The 19932-nt window shown below is 40.3% G+C and overlaps 1 long non-coding RNA gene across 1 annotated transcript; it reads right to left on the bottom strand.

Moving 5' to 3' along the window:
- Window positions 1–15539: 15539 nt before the first annotated feature.
- On the bottom strand, window positions 15540–18780 carry LOC127346644 (uncharacterized). The gene is made up of 6 exons (XR_007879585.2): window positions 18377–18780; window positions 18078–18287; window positions 17890–17960; window positions 17685–17787; window positions 17117–17201; window positions 15540–15771 (listed from the first exon to the last, which is right to left on the bottom strand). It is a non-coding gene; the product is annotated as an uncharacterized lncRNA (long non-coding RNA).
- Window positions 18781–19932: the final 1152 nt, after the last annotated feature.

Genomic DNA, 19932 nt, shown 5'->3' with positions numbered 1-19932 from the left:
ATGCATGTCTGCTATTTTTCATGGCTTTTGTGAGAGTATTGTGGAAGTATTCATGGATGATTTTTCTGTCTATGGGAATTCTTTTGATAGTTGGCTGCGAAACCTTGATAAAGTTTTGCAGAGATGTGAAGAAACTAACCTTGTTCTTAATTGGGAGAAATGCCACTTTATGGTTAATGAAGGAATTGTATTGGGACATAAAATTTCTGAGAGAGGTATTGAAGTTGATAGAGCTAAAGTTGAAGCTATTGAGAAGATGCCCTATCCGAGGGATGTTAAAGGTATTCGTAGTGTTCTTGGACATGCTGGGTTTTATAGGAGATTTATTAAAGATTTCTCCAAGATTTCAAAGCCTCCTACTAATCTTCTTCAAAAAGATGTACCTTTTGTTTTTGATGATGATTGTAAGGAAGCTTTTGAAACTCTAAAGAAATCCTTAACAACTGCTCCTATAGTTGAACCTCCTGATTGGAATTTACCATTTGAAATTATGTGTGATGCTAGTGATTTTGTCAGTAGCTGTTCTTGGACAGCGAGTAGATAAAAAATTAAATGTTATTCATTATGCTAGTAAAACTCTTGATGCTGCTCAAAGAAATTATGCTACTACTGAAAAAGAATTGTTAGCTGTAGTCTTTGCTTGTGATAAATTTAGATCTTATATTGTTGATTCAAAAGTTACGATTCATACTGATCATGCTGCAATTAGATACCTTATGACAAAGAAAGATGCTAAGCCAAGGCTTATTAGATGGGTACTTCTTTTGCAAGAATTTGATCTACATATTGTAGATAGGAAAGGTGCTGATAATCCTGTTGCTGATAATTTGTCTAGATTGGAAAATATTGCTTATGATCCTGTTCCTGTTAATGATAGTTTTCCAAATGAACAATTGGCTGTAATAAAGGTGAGCTCGCGAGACAGTCCTTGGTATGCTGATTATGCTAACTTTATTGTTTCCAAGTACTTGCCTCCAACCTTTTCAGCTCAGCAGAGGAGGAAATTCTTTTATGACTTGAGGTATTATTTCTGGGATGACCCACACTTATATAAAGAAGGAGTGGATGGTATTATGCGAAGGTGTGTTCCTGAAGATGAACAACAAGAGATATTGAGTAAATGTCATGGCAGTGCTTATGGAGGACATCACGCCGGAGATAGAACCGCGCAAAAGGTTCTACAATCAGGTTTTTATTGCCCAACTCTCTTCAAAGATGCAAGGAAGTTTATTTTATCTTGTGATGAATGTCAAAGGGTTGGTAATATCTCCAGACGCAATGAAATGCCTATGAATTATACTCTTGTTATTGAACCGTTTGATTGTTGGGGATTTGACTTCATGGGACCTTTTCCCTCTTCAAAAGGTAACACTCATATACTTGTTGCTGTTGATTATGTTACTAAATGGGTGGAAGCCATACCTACAAAAAGTGCTGATGGTGAGACCTCTTTAAAAATGCTTTTAGATGTTATTTTTCCTAGATTTGGAGTACCTAGATATATTATGACTGATGGAGGTTCTCATTTTATTCATGGAGGTTTTAGAAAAACTCTTGCTAAGTATGGTATTAATCATAGAATTGCTTCCGCTTATCACCCTCAAAGTAGTGGTCAGGTAGAACTATCAAATAGAGAAATTAAATCTATCTTGCAGAAGACCGTTAATAAATCTAGAAAGAATTGGGCTAGTAAATTGAAAGACGCACTATGGGCTTATAGAACTGCTTATAAAAACCCCATGGGAATGTCACCTTATAAAATGGTTTATGGAAAAGCTTGTCATTTACCCTTAGAACTAGAACACAAAGCTTATCGGGCTGTTAGAGAATTAAATAAAGATCCTAAACTTGCCGGTGATAAGAGGTTGCTAAAAATTAAGTTCTCTAGATGAATGGAGAAGTGAAGCTTATGAAAATGCTAAACTCTTTAAAGAAAAAGTTAAAAAATGGCATGATAGAAGGATCATCAAAAGAGAGTTTAATATTGGGGATAAAGTCCTATTGTATCGGTCTCGTCTCAGATTCTTTGCAGGGAAATTACTCTCGAAATGGGAAGGACCATATGTTGTTGAGGAGGTGTATCGTTCAGGGGCAATTAAAATTAGCTCTCTCCAAGGCAATGCTACGCAAGTGGTGAATGGACAAAGACTCAAGCATTATATCTCAGGTGATTCTTATAATGTTGATGTTGATATTATTCAAGTGGAAACACCGGAGGCTTTCATCAAAGGACAAATTGACAGTCCGCCAGAACTCGACTTTGAATAGGTAACAGTACTGGTAATGAAAAGTTCGCGATTTACTTTCCGAACATTATTTTTGCTGTTTTTGGAAAATAAGAAAAATTACGAGATCGAAACGGAGTGGAAAAGACGCACGAGGGCGTGCCACCTGTGGTGACCCGGCATACCACTGCATGGTGTAGTATGCAAGTCTGATATAACACCAATGAAACACAGTTCCACTCGTATTATATCGCTCAGAGTGGTACAACAGAAACATATGCGGGTCCAAGGCATGTCTATAGAATTACAACATTTACTCTGTTACATAAGATCATCACAGCCTCCTACTTTACAATGAGGTAAATCTGCAAATAAACTCCAGAAGAACGACTCGTAGTCTAATCCTATCACGAACTCTATTTGTAGAGTATTTGACTAGCTGTAGGGGCTATGAATAGATTCTAGCTAAATAGGAGCTAGGTTTAGGAAGCTAGTTCCTTTCTATGGCTAAATTAGGTTTTCTCCTTGTTGAACGTGGTATCTGACTCCTCTGACATGGTCCTGTCTCTTGAAGTAGTTGTTGACTCCTCGGTCTTCGAGTTGCACTGTAGATCCTCCATCGTGGCCTCCATATCTAAGCAGGGGATTTAAGAGTGGGATGAGTACGAGCGTACTCAACAAGTTCATTATAGGAAAGAGGTGTTTAATGCACTAGCTACAGCATTAGACCAGAAAGTCTAATACCAATGCAGGTTTTCATAATCATTTCTTCAAGAGGTTGCTTTTATTCAGAAGAACTATGTCCGTCAGCCTTCACCGGTTTACTAGAACTTCATGGAGCTCCTTTCCGGCCGCGTTCGCAGTTCCATATCCCGGAACAGGGAGTGACTGGTCACAGTTCGTTACACTCTGCAGAGGTGTGTTGCTTTACCCATAAGAGATCTTAACCTTGGTGCCAACCGGGCAATTTCCCCGTCCACACTTCCTATGGTGTGAGGCCCGGTATAAGGTCTAGCCAATCATGTTCCTCCGCTACCTCGAACACCCACCCTTTTGTAAGATTGTCCTCCCCTATATCCATGATGAGACCGTTCCGGGCATTCATATGCCTTCCCCTATCATCATGGATAGACCGTTCCGAACATCTTACAATCCATCATAGACCGCAATACCGTGGGGACTTAGGACTCCCCAGCCTCACCATCTTGCTCCTTCGGGTGACAAGTGTACTACGGACTATGCCGTGGGGACTTAGGACTCCCCAGCCTCACCAGCTTGCCCCCTTGGATCACAAGTGTACTACGGTAAAGCGCATCCGTTGATGAACGAGAGGTGGAAACACTTTTGACTATTCCGTCCCACTCCGGATCTTATGGTTAACACGGGTATTACGGCACAAGAATCACTGGCGACATTTGTTGTTTAATCCTAGATGGATATAAACCCGTGCAATGGAACCTCCACCATATCAACACAATCCATGGTTCCATTGCCCACCACATAGTCATATTCATATTATGAAAGTAGTGGTTTTGATTTTTGTGCAATAGTGATAACCATAATACTTTGCAAGTAATTTGATAAAAATACTTCAAATGACATGAGCAAGTGATGAACTTGCCTTTCTTGGCTGCAAGATTATGCAGACAAGGTCTTCGATGCGTAATAACTCCAAATTCTGAAATAGCATCATCGTCCGGTAAGGACAATGTTTAAAAGATTGGCAAGGATGCAATAATGCATAAGAATGAGATGCAATCGCTCTAAGTGTGACCTAACCCCGATGATTTATGATTAGTGAGTGGTAATGATTGATTCAGGGTGTGTTGCACTTTTAGAGTGATTCACAAACAAGGTTCTTATTCAGGTGTGATTACTTGGTATCATGAACAGGTAGATAATAAAGCATAGTAATCAATTGAGCACACAAAGAATAACAGTTGGCATAATGTTATCAAGTAAAGAACAGTGGTCAGTTTTAGTACTATATGGCATGGTTAATGATTGATTATCATATACTTCAAAAGAATAACTTTTGAAGAACATGTTCTTAGATAAAGAACAAGTATGGTAATTAGGTTGGGTTTCGATGGTTGACTATGGTTTCAGGTAGTTGTTGGAGTAAATATTAGATGGATCACAACCTAGTTGGATTCATCAGCTACTAGGGCTTGTAAGGTTAAGATAAGCCTAGGTATCCTAAGCAAGTATTTATACATGGTTGTTATCAAGGTTGATTCATCTGGCTGGTGAGTGCTAGCTAGAGTTTATAGGTTCTTATAAGCAGGGTTGATGATGATTCTTTATTTACTTCAAAAGAATAACTTTTGAAGAACATACTTCTTAAGTATTAAGAAGTATATCAATTAGGTTGAGGTTGTTTAGGTTTGCTATTTCATTTCCTAAGTAAAGAATTATTGGCTCCTAATTAGGATGGTTCATAATTATGAAGTACTTGTAGGGTTTAGTGGCCTATGGTTATGTAATGATAAATATTGGGCCTAGATGCTATTTGGGTTCATCACAATGGTGTGATGCTAAACATGGATGAATAAGGATGATGGTTTTGACAGTAGAAGCTAGGGTTTAAACTTGGTTGATCCTACTTGATCAACTGGGTTTAGTGATATGCATATATGGAATACTAATTGGCTAGTGATAGGGTTCTACATTTTATGTGGATATAGGTATGTCTTTTAGTTGCTAATGGTGGCTCTATGATTTGAATTAAAGTACCATGATCACCAGTTCTAACCTTGGGTTTAGGTTAGAAGCAAATTTAGGGTTCACATGTTATAATGGAACTAGGGTTCCTAATTAATTTAGGGTTTTAGAGTTCAACATGAAATGATAGGGTTATAATATTATTCCATGTGGAATTAGGGTTTGCTAATTACCCTATAATTATTGGGTTAATAACTTCATTGATAAAGTTGAAGTTATTAATAAATTTGAAATAAAAATAATATTAGATTTGATATTTTATTATTTTTAAATAATTAACAATTAAGGTATTTATTAATCATGGTTTTAAATCCTCCTAATAAGGATTTAATAAGTTAATAGAAAAGGAAAACTAATTTTAATGTTTTCCTTATTTATTTACTGGTTTTTATTTATTTTATGAGATTTTTTACTAATTATTGAATTTTTACTTGGATTTGGAATTAAAACTAAAGGCTTAATTAACAAGTAATAAATAATTGAATTTTTATTAAAAATAAAAATTGCATGTTATATTTTTATTGGATAGAGTTTTCTTTTCTAAGAATTTTCATATCTCATTTATATTTTTCTGACTTAATTTGAAGTTTTTAAATTTATGTGAAGTTGCAGTAATTTACTGGATTTAAATTTAAAACTGGATTGACTAAAGCTACCCGGGATTCTACCCAAACAGCCACTGGCTGGTGGGTCCGTGTCCACGCTGGAGGCCACATGGCGCCGAGGTGGCAACCTTGTGCCTTACCGGCGGCCAGTCGTCGACGACGCCGGCGTTGGAGGCCTCCCGCGGACCCGTGCGCGTGCTCAATCGCGAGAGGACATCTATGCGAACCTAATAGTGGTGGCGCCGCTCCGGTATGGTCGCCGGAGCGTGCTCGGCGGTGAGGGGCGGCGGCGGTACTCACGGTCTAACGCGGCGGCGGCGATACAGCGAGCAATCGAGGGGGATAGGAGGCGCTTGAGCATCAGTGACTCACCCTGAGCACAATGAGCATGGCGGCGAGACGAGAGGAGGTCGGCATCGCCGGAATTTCTAGTTCCGGCCGTCGGAGAGGATGGAGTCGACGACGGCGCTACGGGTCTCCCCAGCTCGATTCCTCTTACAGGAAGAGCAAGTCGAGGACGGAGATGCTGATGGTGGCCACGGCGAAGCTCAGGGATGCTCCGAACGACGGCGATGGTCGGCGTCCGAGCGGCTAGGGTTTCGGTTTGGGGAATTTTTTTACAGAGAGAGGGAAGAACTCGGGCCTGTGTTCATCGCGGAGCTTTTATAGGCGCAGAAGCGAGCCTCGTCACACCGTCGAGGAAGGAGGAGGCGCCAGCGCGAGGAGAAAAGCTCCACGGCGTCGTGCTGTCCTCCAGCACACGGTGAAGATGAGGACGACGCCCCTCCCCTGTTATTTTGGCGAAAGGGTATCTTGGGCTGGCGTTGGGCCGTGTTGGTGGGCTGCTGCTGGTTGCTACGGGCTTGGTTGCTGGGCTGCAGCCTGGGCTGCGGTGCAGGTAAGGTCCAGGTAAGTTTTTCCCTTCTTTTTCTTTTTCTGTTTTTATTTTCTGTTTTCTATTTTATTGTTTGAATTCAAATTTTGAATTCAGGTTATACTTGCAGGTTCTAAATTATCTGAGTCTCCAAAAGATTTGAGAATAATGCTTATAGCATAATTGTTTTGCTTAACAATAATTATTACTTGATTAAATTGGGATTGTTGTGAGAGTTATGCCAAATTAGAAATAAGCATGGGTTGAGGTAATTATTTCAATTCCCTAACCAATTTGGGAACTAGATCTATTTAGATGATTTGAAGTTTCTAACATGTGCAGGGTGAGCACATTTTTAGGTTTTCTAATACTTAGCAATATTGAAGGTTCACATATATTTTGATTAAGGCTAGGTTTTAGGATGAATGGTAATGAGATTGGATTGGACCATGATTTTATGTGAAGAACTGTTTCTAAGATGTTGTAGGGTTTATCCTATTTCAAGGTTGGCATTATCATCATATTTTAATAGCACCATGAATTACCTAAGGTAGATATTACCCTCATTATGGTTTGGTCTTGATTATAATGTTAAGTGGTTGAGAACCATACATGGTTTAACTGAAAGGTTTAGACCAGGTTTATCTTATACTCCATAATTAAGTATTGGTTTTATCTTCTACTATTTGGCTTCTATTATTAACCTTAATTTATCATTTAAGTAATTACATTGGTTATAGTTCTTTTTATAGTTAACTTTGGTCATATGGATATATGGGTTCTCACCATATGAAGTATAGTGTTTAACTCTAAGGTTTCCTTAGGTTCATTAACTGATGAATGAATGAGAAAATAGATGTGGGAAGATTCTACTTATTATCACCAATTGATTTACAATTATAGGTTGGAATATCAGCCTAGGGTTGCTTATTAGTTTCCTCCCTATGATTTCATGTGGTGAACGATATCCTCTTATCCTATTAAGATTTAACTTATCCTCACCTACCTCAAGAGCATGATCATGGATTAGGCATGATCCACTTGTTCTTAAAATCCTTACCTCAAGTTCTTAGGGTTTATGATCATTACCCAATTTATAATGATCAAAGTTTGGCTTCCTAAGATATCTCTTATTTAATAGGTTTCCCACTCTCAAGATCAAGTGTTGTCTTGATCAATTGAATAACTACTTTCTTTTATAGTTTCTTGAATTGGACTACTATGGTTGCCTCTTAAGTTTATATCCCAGGAGAATGCCTGAGATATTATGTTAGGGTTCTACTTAATCAATGATGATATAATCATCAAGTGTATGGATAGTTATCTCCCTCATATTCAATTGTTTCCTTAACTACTTAAGTGTAACACCATAGCTTGGGGCTTTCTTATAAAGGAATGGTTTATCCTAGAGTTTATGGTGTACTCACCTTATCTCAATAGGTATCTAGTCTAAACTCCACTTGGCTATCTTGGTTGAATTAATCTCCTCCCTACTCTATCAATTCATGGATATGTTATTATTCCATGTGATACTAAGTTGTCTCACCACTCCAAGATGTAATGGTTAATCTCCTAATACTTTTAGTTCACAGGTTGTCCTTTATTCTTAATTAGGTAAAGTTAGGATTGATATGAATGGACTCTCTCATTTGGAAAGGACTTCAATGCTAACCTAAGGTTATTCTCCAAAGATAATGATGTGGTCACCACTATCTATGGTTACATAAATGGGTTCTCTCTCTCTAGGAAATGTCTTCAATAATATCCTAGGGTTTCTCTGAGATGATGATTTGAATACATGGATGTATATTCAAGGTTTAGTTCAAGGTTTATCATTGATCCTCTAATAAGTAACATAGAACTCTCACTTCTCTAGGTTTGATGTATATTAATATGTAGTAGAGAGGATTATATATTTCTAGAGTTTATCTCCTTGTCTTGCTTCCAAGAATGAAGTAAAATAAATACCATGAGATTCATGGTAGGATCATGGATTAGTTTAATACATGGAGAAGATAAGTGGAGAATAGTTTCTTCAATTATTGTTACTTGATTTCCAATTACATGGATGTTCACATGTTATGGCTAGGAATATCATGTTGTGATATTTAATAAGATCAGGTAGTTGATCATTGAGTAAAGTGTTGTTGTGTTGATTATTCGTTCCATTTGATCTAACCCCTTAGATCAAATCATCTCTACCCAAAACAAGGTTTAACCAAAGTCACATTGAGGTTTATAGCGCTTGACTTGATGAGCTTCTTCAATTCCACCAAGGTCAAGTGAAACTTCAGTTACTGTGACTGTTTTACTTTAAAGCACGAAAATTCCCCAGATTTTCTATGCATGAATGCAATGCACACATCTGTTTCCTCTATTTTTGTAACCCCATTACCTGGGATATTACAGTCTCTACCCCTTAAACTAAACTTCGTCCTCGAAGTTTGATATCTCTCACGTTTCGGAGCGTGGATCTGTCTTGTGCAGACTACATCTTTTCCCAAACTCCTTGGTGATCTCACTGGATATAATTGAATATATCCCTTGTCCAGATTCTTCCTGGAATCCCTTAGGGTTTGTCTCCGAACCATGGTTCTTACTTTTATTCATTGCTTTCTTCCAACATTATAAGCTTGTTTCCTTTCTCATTGAATATTCAATGATTGGGACTTCTTCTTGTCCTAATAATCTAAATTGGGGACTAATTGGTTAACATTCTCCTATTTGATAAAATAGGTCTTTGTTTTTCCCTTACTACCAAAACTTCAATAATGGTACTAAGTAAGGTACCTGACATGGGAATGAGCATGTTGGTTTGTTCCTTTAAGAATGGATTAGACTCATTTAGTCCATCCAATCATGGCTTATTATTGATACCTATAACTATTTTGGTTTATTTAGGTTCCATGAAAGGAATCATTCTATTAGTCTTTGGTATTGGTATGTTCAATCTTCTTCGGTCTTTGGCCCTTTTGAACTGTATTTGGTCTATGGTATTTCCTCCATCCAACTTCATTAAACTTAGCTTACTTGAGCTTCTGTACTTCTGAGTAAATACTACTCACTTTCTCAAGTTATAGTCCACTTCTTACTTCCTCGAGGTATGAATCTCGGCTTCTGGTCTGACATCCCTCTGGAAGTAGTGTTCAACAATCTTATGAAAATAAGATCGAACTTCCTCTCAGTTCAGACCTTCTTCATCTATCTTGCTCAAAGTATTGAGTTATTGTACATCCAACTCAATCTTTACTCTACCCCTTAGAGTTTACTTATGTTCTTCGACTCCTTTTCTTCCAACTATTGAGCTTATGATTTAGAATATTAGTCTGGGTCTAGCTTATGGGTTGTACTCTTCTAAGGTCTTACGAAGAATATCAGTGGTGTATCCACTCAATTGTGGACCTCCAATGTGAATCCTTCGACTAAATGTTTATAGATCATTGTTATTTGGCTAATAAGGTTTTATTTGTTCACAAACTTTTGTTACAAATAATTAAATCGTGGACTATTTGTAATACCAACTGATACCAGCTGTGGTTATTATACCAACTGTGGCTATTTGATATCTAAAAAAAATGGATTCTATTATAGGTTCTGATCAACTGTACGAGATATCTTCTGCTTTATCTCGCAGTATTGATATTATACCAATTGTGGTCTTCTGATATCGACTATGGTCTTCTTATGTCTGCTATGATTTCATATATCACCTTCCTTCATTCAGGGTTTATTTTGCAAGAAAACCACTAGCTGACACTATCATTATAGTATCCTAAGTGATTTCCCATGTATTCCCTCTTCTATGTTGACTATGGATCTGCTTCAGCTTCACCATAATCACCAGGTTTCTCACCTTCATGCTTCTTATGTACTAAAGTACTCCTCTGTGGAGGTAAAGCATGAATGTTGATTGTCACTACCTTCGGAGTATTGTGGTTGCTTCCCACAATTTTTGCTTCCTTTCTCTGATGAACCTTCATATTGTCTTTGGAATCTTCCAGAATTCGTCGCTTCCTCACACGTTTACCATTACCCTCTAGATCTATAGCATCAAGTAAGAACTTGATATTGCAACATGCATTTGCATATCAAAGTCAAACTTCATGTATGGATCTAGTCAAACAACGAAAATCCAATAAAATCCAAGAAGATTCAGCTTTGTGCTTATAATACACATCATCATAAGCCTGAATATAATATTTGAGTAAGACATCTCTAAACATCAGGCTCTGATGTGTAGTATATAACACCACATAGATAGGTTTATATTGTGATACTTAGCACATATAGTTGGCATTCTACTATTTGTCTTGACATTTACCTGAATTGCACAATTGCAATGAGATAAACTGGAAACAAAATGGTCTAGGATAGCTAAGGTTAGCCTAATTTTCTTTGGAAGTACTACTTAACTTAGTATTATACCTTATATAAGTGCTATTGAGGACTATTTGGTATGATACCTCTAGTTCTAATATGGTTACTCTGAATACATATCTATTAAGATATAACTCCTATACTTCCAAGTGTTTCTGTTATAAGCATATGGTCATGATGTGCTTGGCACACTTTCCTATTTTTGGTACACAGTTCTTGCACTATTGTTGAACAACTGGCTTCTTATTGTACATATTTTAATTATTTATGATGTTTTAGTCCATCACATAATGACTCTCAAGTGAATCATCTATGATTAACAATTCTACCATGTAAGTGGACATATTTTATTCCTATTTCTCTTCCTTACCTCTCATGATTGACTCATCATGGTCTATACTACCTCATATAACTCATAGTTATCAGTTACTATCAATTGTTTCACATGTCTAGATAATTTTACTTACTCATTACTTATCTTGGTCTACATCTTCTATTAGGATATCTGGATTACCTTCATCTTTTGATATTACTCCACTTACAGGTCTGGATATATCTTACTTGACCATAACATGTGTTGGTCTACATCTTCCAATAGGATATCTTCCTTATGGTTGTATCCTCTCTTTGGACTACCATGTATTGTATACCAACTGTGATCTACTCATCTATTGTTTTAAAGTCTTATTGATGTGCTACATGTTTTGGATTAGCTAACTAACTTCACTTAGGAAGGATAGGTAGGAAATGTTGACTCAAGTGTGTCAGGATTATTCTCAAGTGAATATCCATCTCAAGTCATAAGAAGTATGTGGTTTACCTAGGACAACTTCCTATAGACGCTACCAATCCTATAGGTCTCCATTAAAGGGTTTTAATCCTAAGGTCAAAGCATTTGCTCTGATACCAACTGTGGTGACCCGGCATACCACTGCATGGTGTAGTATGCAGGTCTGATATAACACCAATGAAACACAGTTCCACTCGTATTATATCGCTCAGAGTGGTACAACAGAAACATATGCGGGTCCAAGGCATGTCTATAGAATTACAACATTTACTCTGTTACATAAGATCATCACAGCCTCCTACTTTACAATGAGGTAAATCTGCAAATAAACTCCAGAAGAACGACTCGTAGTCTAATCCTATCACGAACTCTATTTGTAGAGTATTTGACTAGCTGTAGGGGCTATGAATAGATTCTAGCTAAATAGGAGCTAGGTTTAGGAAGCTAGTTCCTTTCTATGGCTAAACTAGGTTTTCTCCTTGTTGAACGTGGTATCTGACTCCTCTGACATGGTCCTGTCTCTTGAAGTAGTTGTTGACTCCTCGGTCTTCGAGTTGCACTGTAGATCCTCCATCGTGGCCTCCATATCTAAGCAGGGGATTTAAGAGTGGGATGAGTACGAGCGTACTCAACAAGTTCATTATAGGAAAGAGGTGTTTAATGCACTAGCTACGACATTAGACCGTAAAGTCTAATACCAATGCAGGTTTTCATAATCATTTCTTCAAGAGGTTGCTTTTATTCGTAAGAACTATGTCCGTCGGCCTTCACCGGTTTACTAGAACTTCATGGAGCTCCTTTCCGGCCGCGTTCGCGATTCCATATCCGGAACGAGGAGTGGATCGGTCACGATTCGTTACACTCTGCAGAGGTGTGTTGCTTTACCCATAAGAGATCTTAACCTTGGTGCCAACCGGGCAATTTCCCCGTCCACACTTCCTATGGTGTGAGGCCCGGTATAAGGTCTAGCCAATCATGTTCCTCCGCTACCTCGAACACCCACCCTTTTGTAAGATTGTCCTCCCCTATATCCATGATGAGACCGTTCCGGGCATTCATATGCCTTCCCCTATCATCATGGATAGACCGTTCCGGACATCTTACAATCCATCATAGACCGCAATACCGTGGGGACTTAGGACTCCCCAGCCTCACCATCTTGCTCCTTCGGGTGACAAGTGTACTACGGACTATGCCGTGGGGACTTAGGACTCCCAGCCTCACCAGCCTTGCCCCCTTGGATCACAAGTGTACTACGGTAAAGCGCATCCGTTGATGAACGAGAGGTGGAAACACTTTTGACTATTCCGTCCCACTCCGGATCTTATGGTTAACACGGGTATTACGGCACAAGAATCACTGGCGACATTTGTTGTTTAATCCTAGATGGATATAAACCCGTGCAATGGAACCTCCACCATATCAACACAATCCATGGTTCCATTGCCCACCACATAGTCATATTCATATTATGAAAGTAGTGGTTTTGATTTTTGTGCAATAGTGATAACCATAATACTTTGCAAGTAATTTGATAAAAATACTTCAAATGACATGAGCAAGTGATGAACTTGCCTTTCTTGGCTCAGAAGATTATGCAGACAAGGTCTTCGATGCGTAATAACTCCAAATTCTGAAATAGCATCATCGTCCGGTAAGGACAATGTTTAAAAGATTGGCAAGGATGCAATAATGCATAAGAATGAGATGCAATCGCTCTAAGTGTGACCTAACCCCGATGATTTATGATTAGTCAGTGGTAATGATTGAGTCAGGTGTGTTGCACTTTTAGAGTGATTCACAAACAAGGTTCTTATTCAGGTGTGATTACTTGGTATCATGAACAGGTAGATAATAAAGCATAGTAATCAATTGAGCACACAAAGAATAACAGTTGGCATAATGTTATCAAGTAAAGAACAGTGGTCAGTTTTAGTACTATATGGCATGGTTAATGATTGATTATCATATACTTCAAAAGAATAACTTTTGAAGAACATGTTCTTAGATAAAGAACAAGTATGGTAATTAGGTTGGGTTTCGATGGTTGACTATGGTTTCGGTGTAGTTGTTGGAGTAAATATTAGATGGATCACAACCTAGTTGGATTCATCACCTACTAGGGCTTGTAAGGTTAAGATAAGCCTAGGTATCCTAAGCAAGTATTTATACATGGTTGTTATCAAGGTTGATTCATCCTGGTGAGTGCTAGCTAGAGTTTATAGGTTCTTATAAGCAGGGTTGATGATGATTCTTTATTTACTTCAAAAGAATAACTTTTGAAGAACATACTTCTTAAGTATTAAGAAGTATATCAATTAGGTTGAGGTTGTTTAGGTTTGCTATTTCATTTCCTAAGTAAAGAATTATTGGCTCCTAATTAGGATGGTTCATAATTATGAAGTACTTGTAGGGTTTAGTGGCCTATGGTTATGTAATGATAAATATTGGGCCTAGATGCTATTTGGGTTCATCACAATGGTGTGATGCTAAACATGGATGAATAAGGATGATGGTTTTGACAGTAGAAGCTAGGGTTTAAACTTGGTTGATCCTACTTGATCAACTGGGTTTAGTGATATGCATATATGGAATACTAATTGGCTAGTGATAGGGTTCTACATTTTATGTGGATATAGGTATGTCTTTTAGTTGCTAATGGTGGCTCTATGATTTGAATTAAAGTACCATGATCACCAGTTCTAACCTTGGGTTTAGGTTAGAAGCAAATTTAGGGTTCACATGTTATAATGGAACTAGGGTTCCTAATTAATTTAGGGTTTTAGAGTTCAACATGAAATGATAGGGTTATAATATTATTCCATGTGGAATTAGGGTTTGCTAATTACCCTATAATTATTGGGTTAATAACTTCATTGATAAAGTTGAAGTTATTAATAAATTTGAAATAAAAATAATATTAGATTTGATATTTTATTATTTTTAAATAATTAACAATTAAGGTATTTATTAATCATGGTTTTAAATCCTCCTAATAAGGATTTAATAAGTTAATAGAAAAGGAAAACTAATTTTAATGTTTTCCTTATTTATTTACTGGTTTTTATTTATTTTATGAGATTTTTTACTAATTATTGAATTTTTACTTGGATTTGGAATTAAAACTAAAGGCTTAATTAACAAGTAATAAATAATTGAATTTTTATTAAAAATAAAAATTGCATGTTATATTTTTATTGGATAGAGTTTTCTTTTCTAAGAATTTTCATATCTCATTTATATTTTTCTGACTTAATTTGAATTTTTTAAATTTATGTGAAGTTGCAGTAATTTACTGGATTTAAATTTAAAACTGGATTGACTAAAGCTACCCGGGATTCTACCCAAACAGCCACTGGCTGGTGGGTCCGTGTCCACGCTGGAGGCCACATGGCGCCGAGGTGGCAACCTTGTGCCTTACCGGCGGCCAGTCGTCGACGACGCCGGCGTTGGAGGCCTCCCGCGGACCCGTGCGCGTGCTCAATCGCGAGAGGACATCTATGCGAACCTAATAGTGGTGGCGCCGCTCCGGTATGGTCGCCGGAGCGTGCTCGGCGGTGAGGGGCGGCGGCGGTACTCACGGTCTAACGCGGCGGCGGCGATACAGCGAGCAATCGAGGGGGATAGGAGGCGCTTGAGCATCAGTGACTCACCCTGAGCACAATGAGCATGGCGGCGAGACGAGAGGAGGTCGGCATCGCCGGAATTTCTAGTTCCGGCCGTCGGAGAGGATGGAGTCGACGACGGCGCTACGGGTCTCCCCAGCTCGATTCCTCTTTGTGACGCCCCAGAACCGGTACCATGAGGATCCCAGTGAATCCACCGAAATCCGCACGATATCGATTTTAGGAGACGCACCACCAAGCGCCTCGTACACGCCGAAGCATGCACGCGATGCGGGTGGAATCAATCACGAGCGGTAACATTACAACAGGATTACAATAGGGCCCACAAGAAACAGATATATTACAACGACGACTCCAACGAGTCAAGAATACAAATAGATACATTCAAAGATCCAAATCATACAGAAGATCAAATACATCCGAGTACGGATAAGATACAAATTTGGACTAAGAGTCCTGAAGATAACCAAGTGGCGTCCATAACCCTGCCCAGGCCAAGCCGGAAGGGTAACCTTGCTAGCGTCGTCTTCATTGAACATGATCTTCATACCTGCCCGGTTATATCCCGTAGAAGCAGCAATAAGTACGGGTTCGTACTTAACAAGACTTCAAGACGTATAAGCAATCGTCAACCAGTCGTCCTTTGTACTTGAGGCACGCAGGGGACTTAGAGGACGCAAGAGGAACGTCATAGGCAATATGGTGGGGTTAAGCGGCAGCGCGCAAGCACTAAAAACCTATAGAGACGCTCTACAACATTCGTCTAAACAGAGAAGGTGAGAGAGCGCATAAACTAACAGTTCTATACTCTGCAAACATAACACAGCCGATGCGTTCCCCCCTCGCAAGGAAGTACTTACAAGGGCACACACACGGTTGACAAGTTTTAACCAGTTATTATTGAAGTTGTGCTAACTTACTACGCAAGTTATTAGTATGGAAACAACAGGTGTAAGTTGTCTATGGTCGAGTCATACAGCTCCAAGTCGTCCATAACCGCGGACACGGCTTATCGATAAGATTTTACCCTGCATGGGTGCCCAAATGTACCCACACGCACGATCTATCCAACCTGGCGAGGGAAAGATATCACGACTCTCACTCTCCTTCACTACATCAATGTCCAGGAAGCCACCTAACTAAGTTGAACCCGAATCGAAGTCCGGCCGAATCTCCGAGACGGACCTAGCTGTTTGCGCCTACGGCTTCCGAGGGTCAGAACACACACTGGGGCGAATGACCCGCTTCAGCATCGATGAACGAACGTACCGCATCCTATACGTGCATACCAGAAACAAGGGATACAAGACACCCAGGGGCTTCCCAAAGTAAACAAGTAACAAGCTGGCATGCACGCAACAACAAATGGTAAAACATTACGAACTAGTTGTGGCCACTGGACAAAGCTGTAGATTCCGGCAGTGGTCGAGGGGAGACCCATAGGCATACCCACGTGTGGTTAGAGCGCTCAGTCTCGGAACAGATAACAGGAACTCGGGTCCTAAGCTTTAAAGAAACACAAGTGAGCCGTCACAAAACGATCAGCTGACCCACCGATGCCTCCGTTAACAACTATTAACAAGTAACCATGATACCCTCAACAGATATAAACATGTAGCATGTGTCATGATTCCTTAACATATTACCCGATAAGATAAAGATAACGGTAACAAGATATAACAGCACTAGCATGCACTACGACTCGCAAGGCAGACCCGATAACCAAACAACAGCTGTAGGAGGTTGGTGGTTGGTGGTGGCAATATGGGCTGCTTGAGTTAACAAGTGGAAGGGACACGTGACAAGAACGCAACTTAAGGATAGCATGAGGGAGAAGGCAAAATAAAATAGGTGAGCGACTTCTGCAGGGGCAGAAGTATAGGGGAAATGCTTGCCTGTTAAAACTTGTCGAGGGACATCCGGAGAACTTGTCGTGTCTCACAACACCACTTCGCGATCCTATCCGGGAAGAAGCAAATGCTGGAACAAGCAACAAATGCAAATCTTACTACTACGGAGAAGAATCGGCATGCTCATGATATGATATGCATGCATGACATGGCAAACATGATGCGGCGATGCAACTTATATCCAATTTAAACGGAATCGGAATTCCGACAAACAACTATTAGATTCAAGTTATTTATCTACCCCGCATACTAATTGTTGGTTAGCATGGCAAAGACATGGCAGGGGTGTGATACTTCAAAATTAAATGGAACCGGGACAACATTTATATAATATCCCACATATTCCATATGTTACATATTAGGTGGTAATGCAAACTACCACGAAATTTTATGATGCATGGTGCAACAGCAAGCATGGTTGGCATATTCATGTTCCTCATGTTTTTCTGATCAATTTTCATATAAAATACTTTGCATTTCGATAAACGGTTTGAAAGATATGAATTTTGTAAAAGAAAAGATTAACATAGAGGGGTAGTGAACCGGGCCGGACCTGGCTTAGGGACTCTGCTGCGCCGGTGCTCGGCCGGCGGTGGATAGATGCTGGGCGCACATCAGCATCTAGCTGCGCCAGGGAGATATGGGCTGAGGCCCGTCTGTGTATGTGGAGCAGAAAAACACCATATAGGGTTAAAAAAGGAATCGCCAACCCTGGGAATTGAACACTAGATCTCCAGATGCATTACAGGGGCACGAACCAGAAGAGCTAACTGCTGTTGTTGACTCGGATGATCTCACGCACGAAGTGAAACATCTATGAACTCAAGATCTGGACAGAACAAAGACAAAAAGGACGAATTAACTCGCAGGGGTGGGGATTTGAACTTGGATCTGCAGCATATAACAGATCAAGGATGAACCACTACGGTACACCAGCTTCACGTACAGATAGGGTCATGTAACGACTTGAAGCAGCCTAACAAAGAGCTCGGTCCAGAACACTCATGGCGGAGGATGACCAGGTCGAGCACAGGAATGCCGGGACGGCCGAACCAGGACGGAGAACTTGGGTTCGGAGGCTCGCCTAGACGCCGCGGACCAGCAGCGGGCGGCGCGAGGGTCGGGGAGGCACCGGAGCATCGCCGGCGTCGAGGTGCTGCGGGGAAACGGCGACGGTCAACGACGTTGGAACGAACCAGAGCGAGACGAAGGAAAAGAAGATGTCATGGTGAACAAGAACATCACCAGGAAGCCGTGCAAGGGGTCGTTGAGGCCGGAGGTGCACCGTAGCGGCCGGAATCGAAGATTTACTCGCCGGAGTTGGAGACAGAATCGGCGAATTCGCCGTCGATTGAAGGGATCCCAGGTCGATTCCTTGCAGGGAGATGACGAGGACGTCGAGCCACATCTCCTGGTACCATCGGCTCGGCGAGGGGCGGCCTGCCGCGGCGGCGCCATGGCGAGGAGATGGTCCAGAGGTGTTCGTTGATGTTGTTCGGTTGCTTACAGAGAAGAAGACAATGTGAGGGAAAAAAATGGGATGTTGGCGGCGGCAGAGAGGGGAGATGAGCTAGGGTTTCCAGGCGCTAGGAGATTAAAAGAGGAGGGGGAGGAGCAGGTGGCCGTGAGGGGAATAGAGAGATATGCTCACGGCGTCCATCGACCGTGAGCGAGGACGAAGAACAGGAGCGTTCCTCCGTTTTCTGGAACGGTACCAGGCTAGGAAGGGAAGAAAAGAAATGGGCCGCCAGGATGTGTTGGGCTAAACCAGGCCAGAAGAGAAAGAAAAAGAGGATGGGCCAGGGAGAAGAAAGGAGGTTCGGGGATAGAGAGATGGGGTTTTTCTTTTCTCATTCGAAATTGAAAACTGGTTTTGGAACATGCATTTGGAAACAAACCCAAACAAACAAATTTATTTGAAACATTTGAAAATAATAATTATTTTGTTTCATAGTGCCGGTATTTAGGGTTTTGTTAAATGAAAGAGAAGAGGAGGTTTTATTATATAAACCATATGAGAGGGAAAATAGCAGCTAGGGTTTAATAAAAATTATTTTATTTGTTGAAAACATGGTTGATGTGATGCATATGCCATGATGATGCATAAAAGAAAAAGAACAAACAATTCTAATATGGGTATTACCCTGGGCTGTTACACTCTTGCAGGAAGAGCAAGTCGAGGACGACGATGCTGATGGTGGCCACGGCGAAGCTCAGGGATGCTCCGAACGACGGCGATGGTCGGCGTCCGAGCGGCTAGGGTTTCGGTTTGGGGAATTTTTTTACAGAGAGAGGGAAGAACTCGGGCCTGTGTTCATCGCGGAGCTTTTATAGGCGCAGAAGCGAGCCTCGTCACACCGTCGAGGAAGGAGGAGGCGCCAGCGCGAGGAGAAAAGCTCCACGGCGTCGTGCTGTCCTCCAGCACACGGTGAAGATGAGGACGACGCCCCTCCCCTGTTATTTTGGCGAAAGGGTATCTTGGGCTGGCGTTGGGCCGTGTTGGTGGGTCAGCTGGTTGCTACGGGCTTGGTTCTTTGGGCTGGGCTGCGGTGCAGGTAAGGTCCAGGTAAGTTTTTCCCTTCTTTTTCTTTTTCTGTTTTTATTTTCTGTTTTCTATTTTATTGTTTGAATTCAAATTTTGAATTCAGGTTATACTTGCAGGTTCTAAATTATCTGAGTCTCCAAAAGATTTGAGAATAATGCTTATAGCATAATTGTTTTGCTTAACAATAATTATTACTTGATTAAATTGGGATTGTTGTGAGAGTTATGCCAAATTAGAAATAAGCATGGGTTGAGGT

This window comes from Lolium perenne, chromosome 1, assembly GCF_019359855.2.
Source record: "Lolium perenne isolate Kyuss_39 chromosome 1, Kyuss_2.0, whole genome shotgun sequence".
Lineage (NCBI taxonomy): Eukaryota > Viridiplantae > Streptophyta > Magnoliopsida > Poales > Poaceae > Lolium > Lolium perenne.
Note: the sequence above shows the minus strand (reverse complement) of the source record. Positions and strands in the feature narration are given on the sequence as shown.